General features: G+C 49.0%; 1 protein-coding gene across 2 annotated transcripts in view; it reads right to left on the reverse strand.

Moving 5' to 3' along the window:
• Positions 1 to 19,690, reverse strand: part of LOC106592553 (zinc finger protein 385A) — a 322,502-nt gene that overhangs the window by 136,397 nt on the left and 166,415 nt on the right. The window contains exon 1 of one of the 2 annotated variants that reach the window (XM_045696336.1): positions 16,564 to 16,953. The exons of the other annotated variant lie outside the window; for it this stretch is intronic. The gene's annotated coding sequence lies outside the window, so the exon portion shown is untranslated. Of the gene's footprint in view, positions 1 to 16,563; positions 16,954 to 19,690 lie in introns of those variants that run through there. 2 annotated transcript variants of the gene reach the window in all.

A 19,690-nucleotide genomic window follows, 5' to 3' on the forward strand; every position in this document is an offset into this window, starting at 1 on the left:
TCAAACACACAGCCCAGACAGCAGCATACCACACATCTCTCAAACACACAGCCCAAACAGCAGCATACCACACATCTCTCAAACACACAGCACAGCATACCACACATCTCTCAAACACACAGCCCAGACAGCAGCATACCACACATCTCTCAAACACACAGCCCAGACAGCAGCATACCACACATCTCTCAAACACACAGCCCAAACAGCAGCATACCACACATCTCTCAAACACACAGCAGCATACCACACATCTCTCAAACACACTGCACAGACAGCAGCATACCACACATCTCTCAAACACACAGCCCAAACAGCAGCATACCACACATCTCTCAAACACACAGCCCAGACAGCGGCATACCACACATCTCTCAAACACACAGCCCAGACAGCAGCATACCACACATCTCTCAAACACACAGCCCAAACAGCAGCATACCACACATCTCTCAAACACAAAACCAACAGCAGCATACCACACATCTCTCAAACACACAGCCCAGACAGCAGCATACCACACATCTCTCAAACACACAGCCCAGACAGCAGCATACCACACATCTCTCAAACACACAGCCCAGACAGCAGCATACCACACATCTCTCAAACACACAGCCAGCATACCACACATCTCTCAAACACACAGCCCAGACAGCAGCATACCACACATCTCTCAAACACACAGCCCAGACAGCAGCATACCACACATCTCTCAAACACACAGCCCAGACAGCAGCATACCACACATCTCTCAAACACACAGCAGCTCCACACCTCTCAAACAGCAGCAGCATACCACACATCTCTCAAACACACAGCCCAGACAGCAGCATACCACACATCTCTCAAACACACAGCCCAGACAGCAGCATACCACACATCTCTCAAACACACAGCCCAGACAGCAGCATACCACACATCTCTCAAACACACAGCCCAAACAGCAGCATACCACACATCTCTCAAAACACACCGAAGCAGCATACCACACATCTCTCAAACACACAGCCCAGACAGCGGCATACCACACATCTCTCAAACACACAGCCCAGACAGCAGCATACCACACATCTCTCAAACACACAGCGAGCATACCACACATCTCACACAGCCCAGACAGCAGCATACCACACATCTCTCAAACACACAGCAGCATACCACACATCTCTCAAACACACAGCCCAGACAGCAGCATACCACACATCTCTCAAACACACAGCCCAGACAGCAGCATACCACACATCTCTCAAACACACAGCCCAGACAGCAGCATACCACACATCTCTCAAACACACAGCCCAGACAGCGCAGCGCATACCACACATCTCTCAAACACACAGCCAGCATACCACACATCTCTCAAACAAACAGCCCAGACAGCAGCATACCACACATCTCTCAAACACACAGCCCAGACAGCAGCATACCACACATCTCTCAAACACACAGCCCAGACAGCAGCATACCACACATCTCTCAAACACACAGCCCAAACAGCAGCATACCACACATCTCTCAAACACACAGCAGCATACCACACATCTCTCAAACACACAGCCCAGACAGCAGCATACCACACATCTCTCAAACACACAGCCCAGACAGCAGCATACCACACATCTCTCAAACACACAGCCCAGACAGCAGCATACCACACATCTCTCAAACACACAGCCAGCATACCACACATCTCTCAAACACACAGCCCAAACAGCAGCATACCACACATCTCTCAAACACACAGCCGACAGCAGCATACCACACATCTCTCAAACACACTGCACATACAGCAGCATACCACACATCTCTCAAACACACTGCCCAGACAGCAGCATACCACACATCTCTCAAACACACAGCCAGCATACCACACATTTCTCAAACAAACAGCCCAGACAGCGGCATACCACACATCTCTCAAACAAACAGCACAGACAGCAGCATTCCACACATCTCTCAAACACACAGCCCAAACAACAGCATACCACACATCTCTCAAACACACAGCAGCATACCACACATCTCTCAAACACACAGCACAGACAGCAGCATACCACACATCTCTCAAACACACAGCCCAGACAGCGGCATACCACACATCTCTCAAACACACAGCAGACAGCGGCATACCACACATCTCTCAAACACACAGCCCAGACAGCAGCATACCACACATCTCTCAAACACACAGCAGAGCACTACCACACATCTCTCAAACAGCAACAGCGCACCACAGCAGACAGAAGCATACCACACATCTCTCAAACACACAGCCCAGACAGTAGCATACCACACATCTCTCAAACACACTGCCCAGACAGCGGCATACCACATATCTCTCAAACACACTGCCCAGACAGCGGCATACCACACATCTCTCAAACACACAGCCCAGACAGCAGCATACCACACATCTCTCAAACACACAGCCCAGACAGCAGCATACCACACATCTCTCAAACAAACAGCCAAGACAGCAGCATACCACACATCTCTCAAACACACAGCCCAAACAGCAGCATACCACAAATCTCTCAAACACACAGCAGCATACCACACATCTCTCAAACACACTGCACAGACAGCAGCATACCACACATCTCTCAAACACACAGCCCAAACAGCAGCATACCACACATCTCTCAAACACACAGCAGCATACCACACATTTCTCAAACAAACAGCCCAGACAGCGGCATACCACACATCCCTCAAACAAACAGCACAGACAGCAGCATTCCACACATCTCTCAACACCCAGCCCAAAGAACAGCATACCACACATCTCTCAAACACACAGCAGCATACCACACATCTCTAAAACACACTGCACAGACAGCAGCATACCACACATCTCTCAAACACACAGCCCAGACAGCGGCATACCAAATATCTCTCAAACACACAGCCCAGACAGCGGCATAACACACATCTCTCAAACACACAGAAAAGAGAGCAGCATACCACACATCTCTCAAACACACAGCCCAGACAGCAGCATACCACACATCTCTCAAACACACAGCAGCATACCACACATCTCTCAAACACACTGCACAGACAGCAGCATACCACACATCTCTCAAACACACAGCCCAGACAATAGCATACCACACATCTCTCAAACACACAGCCCAGACAGTGGCATACCACACATCTCTCAAACACACTGCCCAGACAGCGGCATACCACACATCTCTCAAACAAACAGCCCAGACAGCAGCATACCACACATCTCTCAAACACACAGCAGCATACCACACATCTCTCAAACACACTGCACAGACAGCAGCATACCACACATCTCTCAAACACACAGCCCAGACAATAGCATACCACACATCTCTCAAACACACAGCCCAGACAGTGGCATACCACACATCTCTCAAACACACAGCCCAGACAGCAGCATACCATACATCTCTCAAACACACAGCCCAGACAGCAGCATACCACACATCTCTCAAACACACAGCCCAGACAGCAGCATACCACACATCTCTTAAACACACAGCCCAGACTGCAGCATACCACACATCTCTCAAACACACAGCCCAGACAGCAGCATACCACACATCTCTCAAACACACAACCCAGAGAGCAGCATACCAAACATCTCTCAAACACACAGCCCAGACAGCGGCATTCCACACATCTCTCAAACACACAGCCCAGACAGCAGCATACCACACATCTCTGTAACACACAGACCAGACAACAGCATACCACACATCTCTCAAACACACAGCCTTAACAGCAGCATACCACACATCTCTCAAACACACAGCAGCATACCACACATTTCTCAAACAAACAGCCCAGACAGCGGCATACCACACATCTCTCAAACAAACAGCCCAGACTGCAGCATACCACACATCTCTCAAACACACAGCCCAAACAGCAGCATACCACAGATCTCTGAAACACACAGCAGCATACCAAACATCTCTCAAACACACTGCACAGACAGCAGCATACCACACATCTCTCAAACACACAGCCCAGACAGCGGCATACCACACATCTCTCAAACACACAGCCCAGACAGCGGCATACCATACATCTCTCAAACACACAGAAAAGACAGCAGCATACCACACATCTCTCAAACACACAGCCCAGACAGCAGCATACCACACATCTCTCAAACACACAGCAGCATACCACACATCTCTCAAACAAACAGCCCAGACAGAAGCATACCACACATCTCTCAAACACACAGCCCAGACAGCAGCATACCACACATCTCTCAAACACACTGCCCAGACAGCGGCATACCACATATCTCTCAAACACACTGCCCAGACAGCGGCATACCACACATCTCTCAAACACACAGCCCAGACAGCAGCATACCACACATCTCTCAAACACACAGCCCAGACAGCAGCATACCACACATCTCTCAAACAAACAGCCCAGACAGCAGCATACCACACATCTCTCAAACACACAGCCCAAACAGCAGCATACCACACATCTCTCATACACACAGCTGCATACCACACATCTCTCAAACACACTGCACAGACAGCAGCATACCACATCTCTCTCAAACACACAGCCCAGACAGCGGCATACCACACATCTCTCAAACACACAGCCCAGACAGCGGCATACCACACATCTCTCAAACACACAGCCCAGACAGCAGCATACCACACATCTCTCAAACACACAGCCCAGACAGCAGCATACCACACATCTCTCAAACACACTGCCCAGACAGCGGCATACCACACATCTCTCAAACACACAGCCCAGACAGCAGCATACCACACATCTCTCAAACACACAGCCCAGACAGCAGCATACCACACATCTCTCAAACACACAGGCCAGACAGCAGCATACCACACATCTCTCAAACACACTGCCCAGACAACGGCATACCACACATCTCTCAAACACACAGCCCAGACAGCAGCATACCACACATCTCTCAAACACACAGCCCAAACAGCAGCATACCACACATCTCTCAAACACACAGCCCAGACAGCGGCATACCACAAATCTCTCAAACACACAGCCCAAACAGCAGCATACCACACATCTCTCAAACACACAGCAGCATACCACACATCTCTCAAACACACTGCACAGACAGCAGCATACCACACATCTCTCAAACACACAGCCCAAACAGCAGCATACGAGACTTCTCTCAAACAAACAGCCCAGACAGCGGCATACCACACATCTCTCAAACACACAGCCCAAACAGCAGCATACCACACATCTCTCAAACATACAGCAGCATACCACACATCTCTCAAACACACAGCAGCATACCACACATCTCTCAAACACACTGCACAGACAGCAGCATACCACACATCTCTCAAACACACAGCCCAAACAGCAGCATACCACACATCTCTCAAACACACAGCAGCATACCACACATTTCTCAAACAAACAGCCCAGACAGCGGCATACCACACATCCCTCAAACAAACAGCACAGACAGCAGCATTCCACACATCTCTCAAACACCCAGCCCAAAGAACAGCATACCACACATCTCTCAAACACACAGCAGCATACCACACATCTCTAAAACACACTGCACAGACAGCAGCATACCACACATCTCTCAAACACACAGCCCAGACAGCGGCATACCAAATATCTCTCAAACACACAGCCCAGACAGCGGCATAACACACATCTCTCAAACACACAGAAAAGACAGCAGCATACCACACATCTCTCAAACACACAGCCCAGACAGCAGCATACCACACATCTCTCAAACACACAGCAGCATACCACACATCTTTCAAACAAACAGCCCAGACAGCAGCATACCACACATCTCTCAAACACACTGCCCAGACAGCGGCATACCACATATCTCTACAACACACTGCCCAGACAGCGGCATACCACACATCTCTCAAACACACAGCCCAGACAGCGGCATTCCACACATCTCTAAAACACACAGCAGCATACCACACATCTCTCAAACAAACAGCCCAGACAGCAGCATACCACACATCTCTCAAACACACTGCACAGACAGCAGCATACCACACATCTCTCAAACACACAGCCCAAACATCAGCATACCACACATCTCTCAAACACACAGCCCAGACAGCAGCATACCACACATCTCTCAAACACACAGCAGCATACCACACATCTTTCAAACAAACAGCCCAGACAGAAGCATACCACACATCTCTCAAACACACAGCCCAGACAGCAGCATACCACACATCTCTCAAACACACTGCCCAGACAGCGGCATACCACATATCTCTCAAACACACTGCCCAGACAGCGGCATACCACACATCTCTCAAACACACAGCCCAGACAGCGGCATACCACACATCTCTCAAACAAACAGCCCAGACAGCAGCATACCACACATCTCTCAAACACACAGCAGCATACCACACATCTCTCAAACACACTGCACAGACAGCAGCATACCACACATCTCTCAAACACACAGCCCAGACAATAGCATACCACACATCTCTCAAACACACAGCCCAGACAGTGGCATACCACACATCTCTCAAACACACAGCCCAGACAGCAGCATACCATACATCTCTCAAACACACAGCCCAGACAGCAGCATACAACACATCTCTCAAAAACACAGCAGCATACCACACATCTCTCAAACAAACAGCCCAGACAGCAGCATACCACACATCTCTCAAACACACAGCCCAGACAGCAGCATACCACACATCTCTTAAGCACACAGCCCAGACTGCAGCATACCACACATCTCTCAAACATACAGCCCAGACAGCAGCATATCACACATCTCTCAAACACACAGCCCAGACAGCGGCATACCACACATCTCTCAAACACACTGCCCAACAGCGGCATACCACACATCTCTCAAACACACAGCCCAGACAGCAGCATACCACAAATCTCTACAACACTCAGCAGCATACCAAACATCTCTCAAACACACTGCACAGACAGCAGCATACCACACATCTCTCAAACACACAGCCCAAACAGCAGCATACCACACATCTCTCAAACACACAGCTGCATACCACACATCTCTCAAACACACTGCACAGACAGCAGCATACCACACATCTCTCAAACACACAGCCCAGACAGCGGCATACCAAATATCTCTCAAACACACAGCCCAGACAGCGGCATAACACACATCTCTCAAACACACAGAAAAGACAGCAGCATACCACACATCTCTCAAACACACAGCCCAGACAGCAGCATACCACACATCTCTCAAACACACCAGCAGCATACCACACATCTCTCAAACACACAGCCCAGACAGCAGCATACCACACATCTCTCAAACACACTGCCCAGACAGCGGCATACCACATATCTCTACAACACACTGCCCAGACAGCGGCATACCACACATCTCTCAAACACACAGCCCAGACAGCGGCATTCCACACATCTCTAAAACACACAGCAGCATACCACACATCTCTCAAACACACAGCCCAGACAGCAGCATACCACACATCTCTCAAACACACAGCACAGACAGCAGCATACCACACATCTCTCAAACACACAGCCCAAACATCAGCATACCACACATCTCTCAAACACACAGCCCAGACAGCAGCATACCACACATCTCTCAAACACACAGCCAGCATACCACACATCTCTCAAACAAACAGCCCAGACAGCAGCATACCACACATCTCTCAAACACACAGCCCAGACAGCAGCATACCACACATCTCTCAAACACACTGCCCAGACAGCGGCATACCACATATCTCTCAAACACACTGCCCAGACAGCGGCATACCACACATCTCTCAAACACACAGCCCAGACAGCGGCATACCACACATCTCTCAAACACACAGCCCAGACAGCAGCATACCACACATCTCTCAAACACACAGCCCAGCATACCACACATCTCTCAAACACACTGCACAGACAGCAGCATACCACACATCTCTCAAACACACAGCCCAGACAATAGCATACCACACATCTCTCAAACACACAGCCCAGACAGCGGCATACCACACATCTCTCAAACACACAGCCCAGACAGCAGCATACCACACATCTCTCAAACACACAGCCCAGACAGCAGCATACAACACATCTCTCAAACACACAGCAGCATACCACACATCTCTCAAACACACAGCCCAGACAGCAGCATACCACACATCTCTCAAACACACAGCCCAGACAGCAGCATACCACACATCTCTCAAGCACACAGCCCAGACAGCAGCATACCACACATCTCTCAAACACACAGCCCAGACAGCAGCATACCACACATCTCTCAAACACACAGCCCAGACAGCGGCATACCACACATCTCTCAAACACACTGCCCAACAGCGGCATACCACACATCTCTCAAACACACAGCCCAGACAGCAGCATACCACACATCTCTACAACACTCAGCAGCATACCAAACATCTCTCAAACACACTGCACAGACAGCAGCATACCACACATCTCTCAAACACACAGCCCAAACAGCAGCATACCACACATCTCTCAAACACACAGCTGCATACCACACATCTCTCAAACACACTGCACAGACAGCAGCATACCACACATCTCTCAAACACACAGCCCAGACAGCGGCATACCACACATCTCTCAAACACACAGCCCAGACAGCAGCATACCACACATCTCTCAAACACACAGCCCAGACAGCAGCATACCACACATCTCTCAAACACACAGCCCAGACAGCAGCATACCACACATCTCTCAAACACACTGCCCAGACAGCGGCATACCACACATCTCTCAAACACACAGCCCAGACAGCTGCATACCACACATCTCTCAAACACACAGCCCAGACAGCAGCATACCACACATCTCTCAAACACACAGGCCAGACAGCAGCATACCACACATCTCTCAAACACACAGCCCAGACAGCGGCATACCACACATCTCTCAAACACACAGCCCAGACAGCAGCATACCACACATCTCTCAAACACACAGCCCAAACAGCAGCATACCACACATCTCTCAAACACACAGCCCAGACAGCGGCATACCACACATCTCTCAAACACACAGCCCAAACAGCAGCATACCACACATCTCTCAAACACACAGCGCAGCATACCACACATCTCTCAAACACACTGCACAGACAGCGGCATACCACACATCTCTCAAACACACAGCCCAAACAGCAGCATACCACACATCTCTCAAACATACAGCAGCTACCACACATTCTCACAGCAGCATACCACACATCTCTCAAACACACTGCCCAGACAGCGGCATACCACACATCTCTCAAACACACAGCCCAAACAGCAGCATACCACACATCTCTCAAACACACAGCAGCATACCACACATCTCTCAAACACACTGCACAGACAGCAGCATACCACACATCTCTCAAACACACAGCCCAAACAGCAGCATACCACACATCTCTCAAACACACAGCCAGCATACCACACATTTCTCAAACAAACAGCCCAGACAGCGGCATACCACACATCCCTCAAACAAACAGCACAGACAGCAGCATTCCACACATCTCTCAAACACCCAGCCCAAAGAACAGCATACCACACATCTCTCAAACACACAGCCCAGACAGCGGCATAACACACATCTCTCAAACACACAGAAAAGACAGCAGCATACCACACATCTCTCAAACACACAGCCCAGACAGCAGCATACCACACATCTCTCAAACACACAGCAGCATACCACACATCTCTCAAACAAACAGCCCAGACAGAAGCATACCACACATCTCTCAAACACACAGCCCAGACAGCAGCATACCACACATCTCTCAAACACACTGCCCAGACAGCGGCATACCACATATCTCTCAAACACACTGCCCAGACAGCGGCATACCACACATCTCTCAAACACACAGCCCAGACAGCGGCATACCACACATCTCTAAAACACACAGCCAGCATACCACACATCTCTCAAACAAACAGCCCAGACAGCAGCATACCACACATCTCTCAAACACACTGCACAGACAGCAGCATACCACACATCTCTCAAACACACAGCCCAAACATCAGCATACCACACATCTCTCAAACACACTGCCCAGACAGCAGCATACCACACATCTCTCAAACACACAGCCCAGACAGCAGCATACCACACATCTCTCAAACACACTGCCCAGACAGCGGCATACCACACATCTCTCAAACACACAGCCCAGACAGCGGCATACCACACATCTCTCAAACACACAGCCCAGACAGCGGCATACCACACATCTCTCAAACACACAGCCCAGACAGCAGCATACCACACATCTCTCAAACACACAGCAGCATACCACACATCTCTCAAACACACTGCACAGACAGCAGCATACCACACATCTCTCAAACACACAGCCCAGACAGCAGCATACCACACATCTCTCAAACACACAGCCCAGACAGTGGCATACCACACATCTCTCAAACACACAGCCCAGACAGCAGCATACCATACATCTCTCAAACACACAGCCCAGACAGCAGCATACAACACATCTCTCAAACACACAGCAGCATACCACACATCTCTCAAACACACAGCCCAGACAGCAGCATACCACACATCTCTCAAACACACAGCCCAGACAGCAGCATACCACACATCTCTCAAGCACACAGCCCAGACTGCAGCATACCACACATCTCTCAAACACACAGCCCAGACAGCAGCATACCACACATCTCTCAAACACACAGCCCAGACAGCGGCATACCACACATCTCTCAAACACACTGCCCAGACAGCGGCATACCACACATCTCTCAAACACACAGCCCAGACAGCAGCATACCACACATCTCTACAACACTCAGCAGCATACCAAACATCTCTCAAACACACTGCACAGACAGCAGCATACCACACATCTCTCAAACACACCGCCCAGACAATGGCATACCACACATCTCTCAAACACACAGCTCAGACTGCGGCATACCACACATCTCTCAAACACACAGCGCAGACAGCTGCATACCACACATCTCTCAAACACACAGCCCAGACAGCAGCATACCACACATCTCTCAAACACACAGCCAGCATACCACACATCTCTCAAACACACCGCCCAGACAATGGCATACCACACATCTCTCAAACAAACAGCCCAGACAGAAGCATACCACACATCTCTCAAACACACAGCCCAGACAGCAGCATACCACACATCTCTCAAACACACAGCCCAGACAGCGGCATACCACACATCTCTCAAACACACAGCCCAGACAGCAGCATACCACATATCTCTCAAACACACTGCCCAGACAGCGGCATACCACACATCTCTCAAACACACAGCCCAGACAGCGGCATACCACACATCTCTCAAACACACAGCCCAGACAGCAGCATACCACACATCTCTCAAACACACAGCCCAGACAGCAGCATACCACACATCTCTCAAACACACTGCCCAGACAGCAGCATACCACACATCTCTCAAACACACAGCCCAGACAGCGGCATACCACACATCTCTCAAACACACTGCCCAGACAGCGGCATACCACACATCTCTCAAACACACAGCCCAGACAGCAGCATACCACACATCTCTCAAACAAACAGCCCAACAGCAGCATACCACACATCTCTCAAACAAACAGCCCAGACAGCAGCATACCACACATCTCTCAAACACACAGCCCAGACAGCAGCATACCACACATCTCTTAAGCACACAGCCCAGACTGCAGCATACCACACATCTCTCAAACATACAGCCCAGACAGCAGCATATCACACATCTCTCAAACACACAGCCCAGACAGCGGCATACCACACATCTCTCAAACACACTGCCCAACAGCGGCATACCACACATCTCTCAAACACACAGCCCAGACAGCAGCATACCACAAATCTCTACAACACTCAGCAGCATACCAAACATCTCTCAAACACACTGCACAGACAGCAGCATACCACACATCTCTCAAACACACAGCCCAAACAGCAGCATACCACACATCTCTCAAACACACAGCTGCATACCACACATCTCTCAAACACACTGCACAGACAGCAGCATACCACATATCTCTCAAACACACAGCCCAGACAGCGGCATACCACACATCTCTCAAACACACAGCCCAGACAGCGGCATACCACACATCTCTCAAACACACAGCCCAGACAGCAGCATACCACACATCTCTCAAACACACAGCCCAGACAGCAGCATACCACACATCTCTCAAACACACTGCCCAGACAGCGGCATACCACACATCTCTCAAACACACAGCCCAGACAGCTGCATACCACACATCTCTCAAACACACAGCCCAGACAGCAGCATACCACACATCTCTCAAACACACAGGCCAGACAGCAGCATACCACACATCTCTCAAACACACTGCCCAGACAGCGGCATACCACACATCTCTCAAACACACAGCCCAGACAGCAGCATACCACACATCTCTCAAACACACAGCCCAAACAGCAGCATACCACACATCTCTCAAACACACAGCCCAGACAGCGGCATACCACAAATCTCTCAAACACACAGCCCAAACAGCAGCATACCACACATCTCTCAAACACACAGCAGCATACCACACATCTCTCAAACACACTGCACAGACAGCAGCATACCACACATCTCTCAAACACACAGCCCAAACAGCAGCATACCACACATCTCTCAAACATACAGCAGCATACCACACATCTCTCAAAAACACAGCAGCATACCACACATCTCTCAAACACATTGCCCAGACAGCGGCATACCACACATCTCTCAAACACACAGCCCAAACAGCAGCATACCACAAATCTCTCAAACACACAGCAGCATACCACACATCTCTCAAACACACTGCACAGACAGCAGCATACCACACATCTCTCAAACACACAGCCCAAACAGCAGCATACCACACATCTCTCAAACACACAGCAGCATACCACACATTTCTCAAACAAACAGCCCAGACAGCGGCATACCACACATCCCTCAAACAAACAGCACAGACAGCAGCATTCCACACATCTCTCAAACACCCAGCCCAAAGAACAGCATACCACACATCTCTCAAACACACAGCCCAGACAGCGGCATAACACACATCTCTCAAACACACAGAAAAGACAGCAGCATACCACACATCTCTCAAACACACAGCCCAGACAGCAGCATACCACACATCTCTCAAACACACAGCAGCATACCACACATCTCTCAAACAAACAGCCCAGACAGAAGAATACCACACATCTCTCAAACACACAGCCCAGACAGCAGCATACCACACATCTCTCAAACACACTGCCCAGACAGCGGCATACCACATATCTCTCAAACACACTGCCCAGACAGCGGCATACCACACATCTCTCAAACACACAGCCCAGACAGCGGCATACCACACATCTCTAAAACACACAGCAGCATACCACACATCTCTCAAACAAACAGCCCAGACAGCAGCATACCACACATCTCTCAAACACACTGCACAGACAGCAGCATACCACACATCTCTCAAACACACAGCCCAAACATCAGCATACCACACATCTCTCAAACACACAGCCCAGACAGCAGCATACCACACATCTCTCAAACACACAGCCCAGACAGCAGCATACCACACATCTCTCAAACACACTGCCCAGACAGCGGCATACCACATATCTCTCAAACACACTGCCCAGACAGCGGCATACCACACATCTCTCAAACACACAGCCCAGACAGCGGCATACCACACATCTCTCAAACAAACAGCCCAGACAGCAGCATACCACACATCTCTCAAACACACAGCAGCATACCACACATCTCTCAAACACACTGCACAGACAGCAGCATACCACACATCTCTCAAACACACAGCCCAGACAATAGCATACCACACATCTCTCAAACACACAGCCCAGACAGTGGCATACCACACATCTCTCAAACACACAGCCCAGACAGCAGCATACCATACATCTCTCAAACACACAGCCCAGACAGCAGCATACAACACATCTCTCAAAAACACAGCAGCATACCACACATCTCTCAAACAAACAGCCCAGACAGCAGCATACCACACATCTCTCAAACACACAGCCCAGACAGCAGCATACCACACATCTCTTAAGCACACAGCCCAGACTGCAGCATACCACACATCTCTCAAACACACAGCCCAGACAGCAGCATATCACACATCTCTCAAACACACAGCCCAGACAGCGGCATACCACACATCTCTCAAACACACTGCCCAGACAGCGGCATACCACACATCTCTCAAACACACAGCCCAGACAGCAGCATACCACACATCTCTACAACACTCAGCAGCATACCAAACATCTCTCAAACACACTGCACAGACAGCAGCATACCACACATCTCTCAAACACACCGCCCAGACAATGGCATACCACACATCTCTCAAACACACAGCTCAGACTGTGGCATACCACACATATCTCAAACACACAGCGCAGACAGCTGCATACCACACATCTCTCAAACACACAGCCCAGACAGCAGCATACCACACATCTCTCAAACACACAGCAGCATACCACACATCTCTCAAACACACCGCCCAGACAATGGCATACCACACATCTCTCAAACAAACAGCCCAGACAGAAGCATACCACACATCTCTCAAACACACAGCCCAGACAGCAGCATACCACACATCTCTCAAACACACAGCCCAGACAGCGGCATACCACACATCTCTCAAACACACAGCCCAGACAGCAGCATACCACATATCTCTCAAACACACTGCCCAGACAGCGGCATACCACACATCTCTCAAACACACAGCCCAGACAGCGGCATACCACACATCTCTCAAACACACAGCCCAGACAGCAGCATACCACACATCTCTCAAACACACAGCCCAGACAGCAGCATACCACACATCTCTCAAACACACTGCCCAGACAGCAGCATACCACACATCTCTCAAACACACAGCCCAGACAGCGGCATACCACACATCTCTCAAACACACTGCCCAGACAGCGGCATACCACACATCTCTCAAACACACAGCCCAGACAGCAGCATACCACACATCTCTCAAACAAACAGCCCAGACAGCAGCATACCACACATCTCTCAAACACACTCCAGACAGCGGCATACCACACATCTCTCAAACAAACACCCCAGACAGCAGCATACCAGACATCTCTCAAACACACAGCCCAGACAGCAGCATACCACACATCTCTCAAACACACAGCCCAGACAGCGGCATACCACAGATCTCTCAAACACACAGCCCAGACAGCGGCATACCACACATCTCTCAAACACACAGCAGCTTACCACACATCTCTCAAACAAACAGCCCAGACAGCGGCATACCACACATCTCTCAAACAAACAGCCCAGACAGCAACATACCACACATCTCTCAAACACACAGCCCAGACAGCAGCATACCACACATCTCTCAACCACACAGCAGCATACCACACATCTCTCAAACAAACAGCCCAGACAGCAGCATACCACACATCTCTCAAACACACAGCCCAGACAGCGGCATACCACACATCTTTCAAACACACAGCCCAGACAGCAGCATACCACACATCTCTCAAACACACAGCAGCATACCACACATCTCTCAAACAAACAGCCCAGACAGCAGCATACCACACATCTCTCAAACACACAGCCCAGACAGCAGCATACCACACATCTCTCAAACACACAGCCCAGACAGCGGCATACCACACATCTCTCAAACACACAGCCCAGACAGCAGCATACCACACATCTCTCAAACACACAGCCCAGACAGCGGCATACCACACATCTCTCAAACACACAGCCCAGACAGCAGCATACCACACATCTCTCAAACACACAGCCCAGACAGCGGCATACCACACATCTCTCAAACACACAGCACTAAACATTTGCATGCACCACAATAAGAGCCAACCATTTTTCTCACTTTTCTCTCTCGCTGTGTTTCTTTCTCTCTCTCCACTTCTTTTCTTTCTGTCTCTCTTTCTTTCTATTTCTCATCCTCCTTCACTCTATCTGTCTCTCTCCCCTCTCTCTCTCTGAAGTGTGCATCTATCATTGCAGTGAAAGATGAAATGTTTCAGCTGTGGCGCTAAACAAAAAATCCAACTATACAGTGCTCTGTTTCATGCTGTGACAAGAGGAGCAACAACTCCACCATGCCAGATGAAACATCCTTTGAAGCTCAACGTGTGTGTGTGTGTGTGTGTGTGTGTGTGTGTGTGTGTGTGTGTGTGTGTGTGTGTGTGTGTGTGTGTGTGTGTGTGTGTGTGTGTGTGTGTGTGTGTGTGTGTGTGTGTGTGTGTGTGTGTGTGTGTGTGTGTGTGTGTGTGTGTGTGTGTGTGTGTGTGTGCTGAAGTTTCTGCTTTTGAGTCCTGCCCAGGCTTAGAGTATCTCAACATGAAATCACTCCCCTCTGTCCCATATCTCTCTGTATTCAACACTACTGCTGCTTCTGGTTCTATACTCACCCTCGTCTCCTGTTCTGAGTCGGCTGGATCTTTAAGCTGCGTGGTTCCAGAGACACACTGAGGGAGTCTGTCTCTTCACTCTGGTATAAGCTCAGTAGCTAATGTATCTAGTGGTGCTTTCCATCCATCTCTCTCTCTTTTCTTCCTTTCTGTCTTTTATCCGTCTGTCTTGTGTCTCTATGTAGCTCCAGTGTTTGAAGTAGTCGTTTTTGCCATAAGGAACGTCTCTGTTCTTTCTCTACTGACACATCACCTAGCTAGCAAGTGTCTGTCTCATCTACTCCTCAGCCTCTCTCTCTCACTCTGTTTCACTCAGTCACTCTGTCTTACTCACTCACTCTGTCTCTCTCTCTCTGTTTCACTCACTCACTCACTCTGTCTCACTCACTCATTCTGTTTCACTCACTCACTCTGTTTCACTCACTCACTCTGTCTCACTCACTCACTCTGTCTCACTCACTCACTCTGTCTCACTCACTCTGTCTCACTCACTCAGTCTCACTCACTCACTCTGTCTCACTCACTCACTCTGTCTCACTCACTCACGCTGTCTCACTCACTCACGCTGTCTCACTCACTCTGTCTCACTCACTCACTCTGTTTCACTCACTCACTCACGCACTCTCTCTCACCCCCCCCTCTCTCTCAGTCTGTCTCACTCAAGCACTCTCTCTCTCTCACACACACACACACACACACACTCTCTCTCTCTCTCTCCATCCCATGCAAACTCCTCCAATCTGTCCAGATGCAGCCTATCCTGTGCTACTAACCACCAACTGTTGTAAACACATCGCCATGTGATGCACAAGCACTCTCAGAGAAACCTCATTACACACATCAGAACGCATCTAGTGTGTCCCCCAAATGGCAGCCTATTCCCTTTATAGTGCACTACTTTTGAACATAGGGTCCTAACCCCAAATGGAATGACTCCACTAGAGTCCATTGGATTGCATTCCACTTAATTTACATAAGTGCTAAATCATAGTCTGTTTCATGGTCATTTGGGGGAATATTCATCAGGAGGTCTCGGAAGAGGGGCAGGATTATATGAACCATGTGAGATTAGACCTTCCACAGTTTAGACAGATATAGAGAGCACCTGAGGCTATAGTATTAGAGAAAGTAGTTTGAAGGGAGAGAGGGTGGGACAGAGAGAGAGAGAGAGAGAGAGAGAGGGGGGCAGAGAGAGAGGGGGGGCAGAGAGAGAGAGAGAGGGGAGAGAGTGAGAGGGGGGGAGAGAGAGAGGGGAGAGAGGGGAGAGAGAGGAGAGAGAGGGGAGAGAGAGAGGAGAGAGAGGGAGAGGGAGAGGGAGAGGGAGAGGGAGAGAGAGAGGGAGAGGGCGAGGGAGAGAGAGAGAGAGAGAGAGAGAGAGAGAGAGAGAGAGAGAGAGTGTGTCAGCGAGAGAGAGAGAGAGAGAGAGAGTGTCAGCGAGAGAGAGGGGGAGGTGCAGGTGGGGACTGCAGCAGGTAAGAATCAACAAGTCTACACATGGCTCTCATGATCAGACAGCTTCATTGGAAATTCCTGAATCTGCCACCTGAGCGAGACAAGTGTGTTTGTATGTGTGTGTGTGTGTGTGTGTGTGTGTGTGTGTGTGTGTGTGTGTGTGTGTGTGTGTGTGTGTGTGTGTGTGTGTGTGTGTGTCTGTGTGTGTGCGTGCGTGCGTGTGTGTGTGTGTGTGCGTGCGTGCATGGGACACCTACCCACCTCAGACTACCCCAGCCTTTAACCTAGTACCACCAGTAGCAGCTGCTGCTGATAAATGATGCAGTGTAGCTTGTCAGTGTCTCAGGGCACACTGGGCCAGACAGGCACCCAGACAGGCACCCAGACAGGCACCCAGCCAGGTGTAGAACAAATCACATTGTAGAGAGGCATTCAAGTTACAGGGCTTTGGGAGAAGACAGCCAGGCAGACTATATAACAACAGAGACTATGAAGAAGTATTTTTTCATTTAGCCTTCAGCTATCTCCTCAGACGTATTGAGATCCTGCTTAATTTAAGTTACCAGCACAAAGAGCAATAAAAATACATCAAATCAAATTGTCTTTGTCACATGCACTGAACACAACACCTTACCGTGAAATGCTTATTGACAAGCCCTTAACCAACAATGTAGTTTTAAGAAAATAGAGTTATGAAAATATTTACTAAATAAAGTAAAAAGTTTAAAATAAAATAAAAGTAACCCAATAAAATAACATTAATTAAGATATAGACGGGGGGGGGGGGGGGTTGATCAATGCAAATAGTCTGGGTGGCCATTTGATTATATACATGCTTATGTAGTAAACCAAGGTAGTAAACCACCTACAGGCTACTGTACCATCACTGGAAGGCTTAAGATTTGGTATCTCTCTCTCCCTAAATGTGACACTATCTCTCAACTCTCAAAGTAACCACTAAAACGAATTTACTACTAACTGATGCCATGCTTTTATTTTTGCTGCTTTTAGTAATGCAGTGATTGGGGACATTGCCCTGTGCAGGGTGCCGTCTTTCAGCTGAGAATTTAAACAGGTGTCCTGACTTTCTGAGGTCATTAAAGATCCCATTGCACTTATCATAAGAGTAGGGGTGTTAACCCCGGTGTCCTGACTAAATTCCCAATATGGCCCTCATACCATCACGGCCACCTAATCATCCCCGGCTTCCAATTGGCTCCTTCATCCCCCTGCTCTCCCCTGAAACTATTCCCCAGGTCGTTGTTGTAAATGATGTGTTCTCAGTCAACTTACCTGGTTAAATAAATAAAATAGGCCTAAACGTTAGCCAGCTATAACGACAATCGGACAGTCACCAAGGATCGTTTTTAAAAGTCACCCACATGATTGTTTAATTAATATGGTTGAACTGTCAATGAGAAAAATATATATAATGACCACAACAAACTATTTTCTACTGATCTCCTTTCACTGAGCAAGAAAACATGTCTCTCTCTCTCTCATTGATCCTATACGTACTGTTGTGCTATAATGGGCTATATGTACTGTTGTGCTATAATGGGTATATGTACTGTTGTGCTATAATGGGCTATATGTACTGTTGTGCTATAATGGGCTATATGTACTGTTGTGCTATAATGGGTATATGTACTGTTGTGCTATAATGGGCTGTATG

The sequence above is a fragment of the Salmo salar genome, chromosome ssa15, assembly GCF_905237065.1.
Source record: "Salmo salar chromosome ssa15, Ssal_v3.1, whole genome shotgun sequence".
NCBI classification, from domain to species: Eukaryota; Metazoa; Chordata; class Actinopteri; order Salmoniformes; family Salmonidae; genus Salmo; species Salmo salar.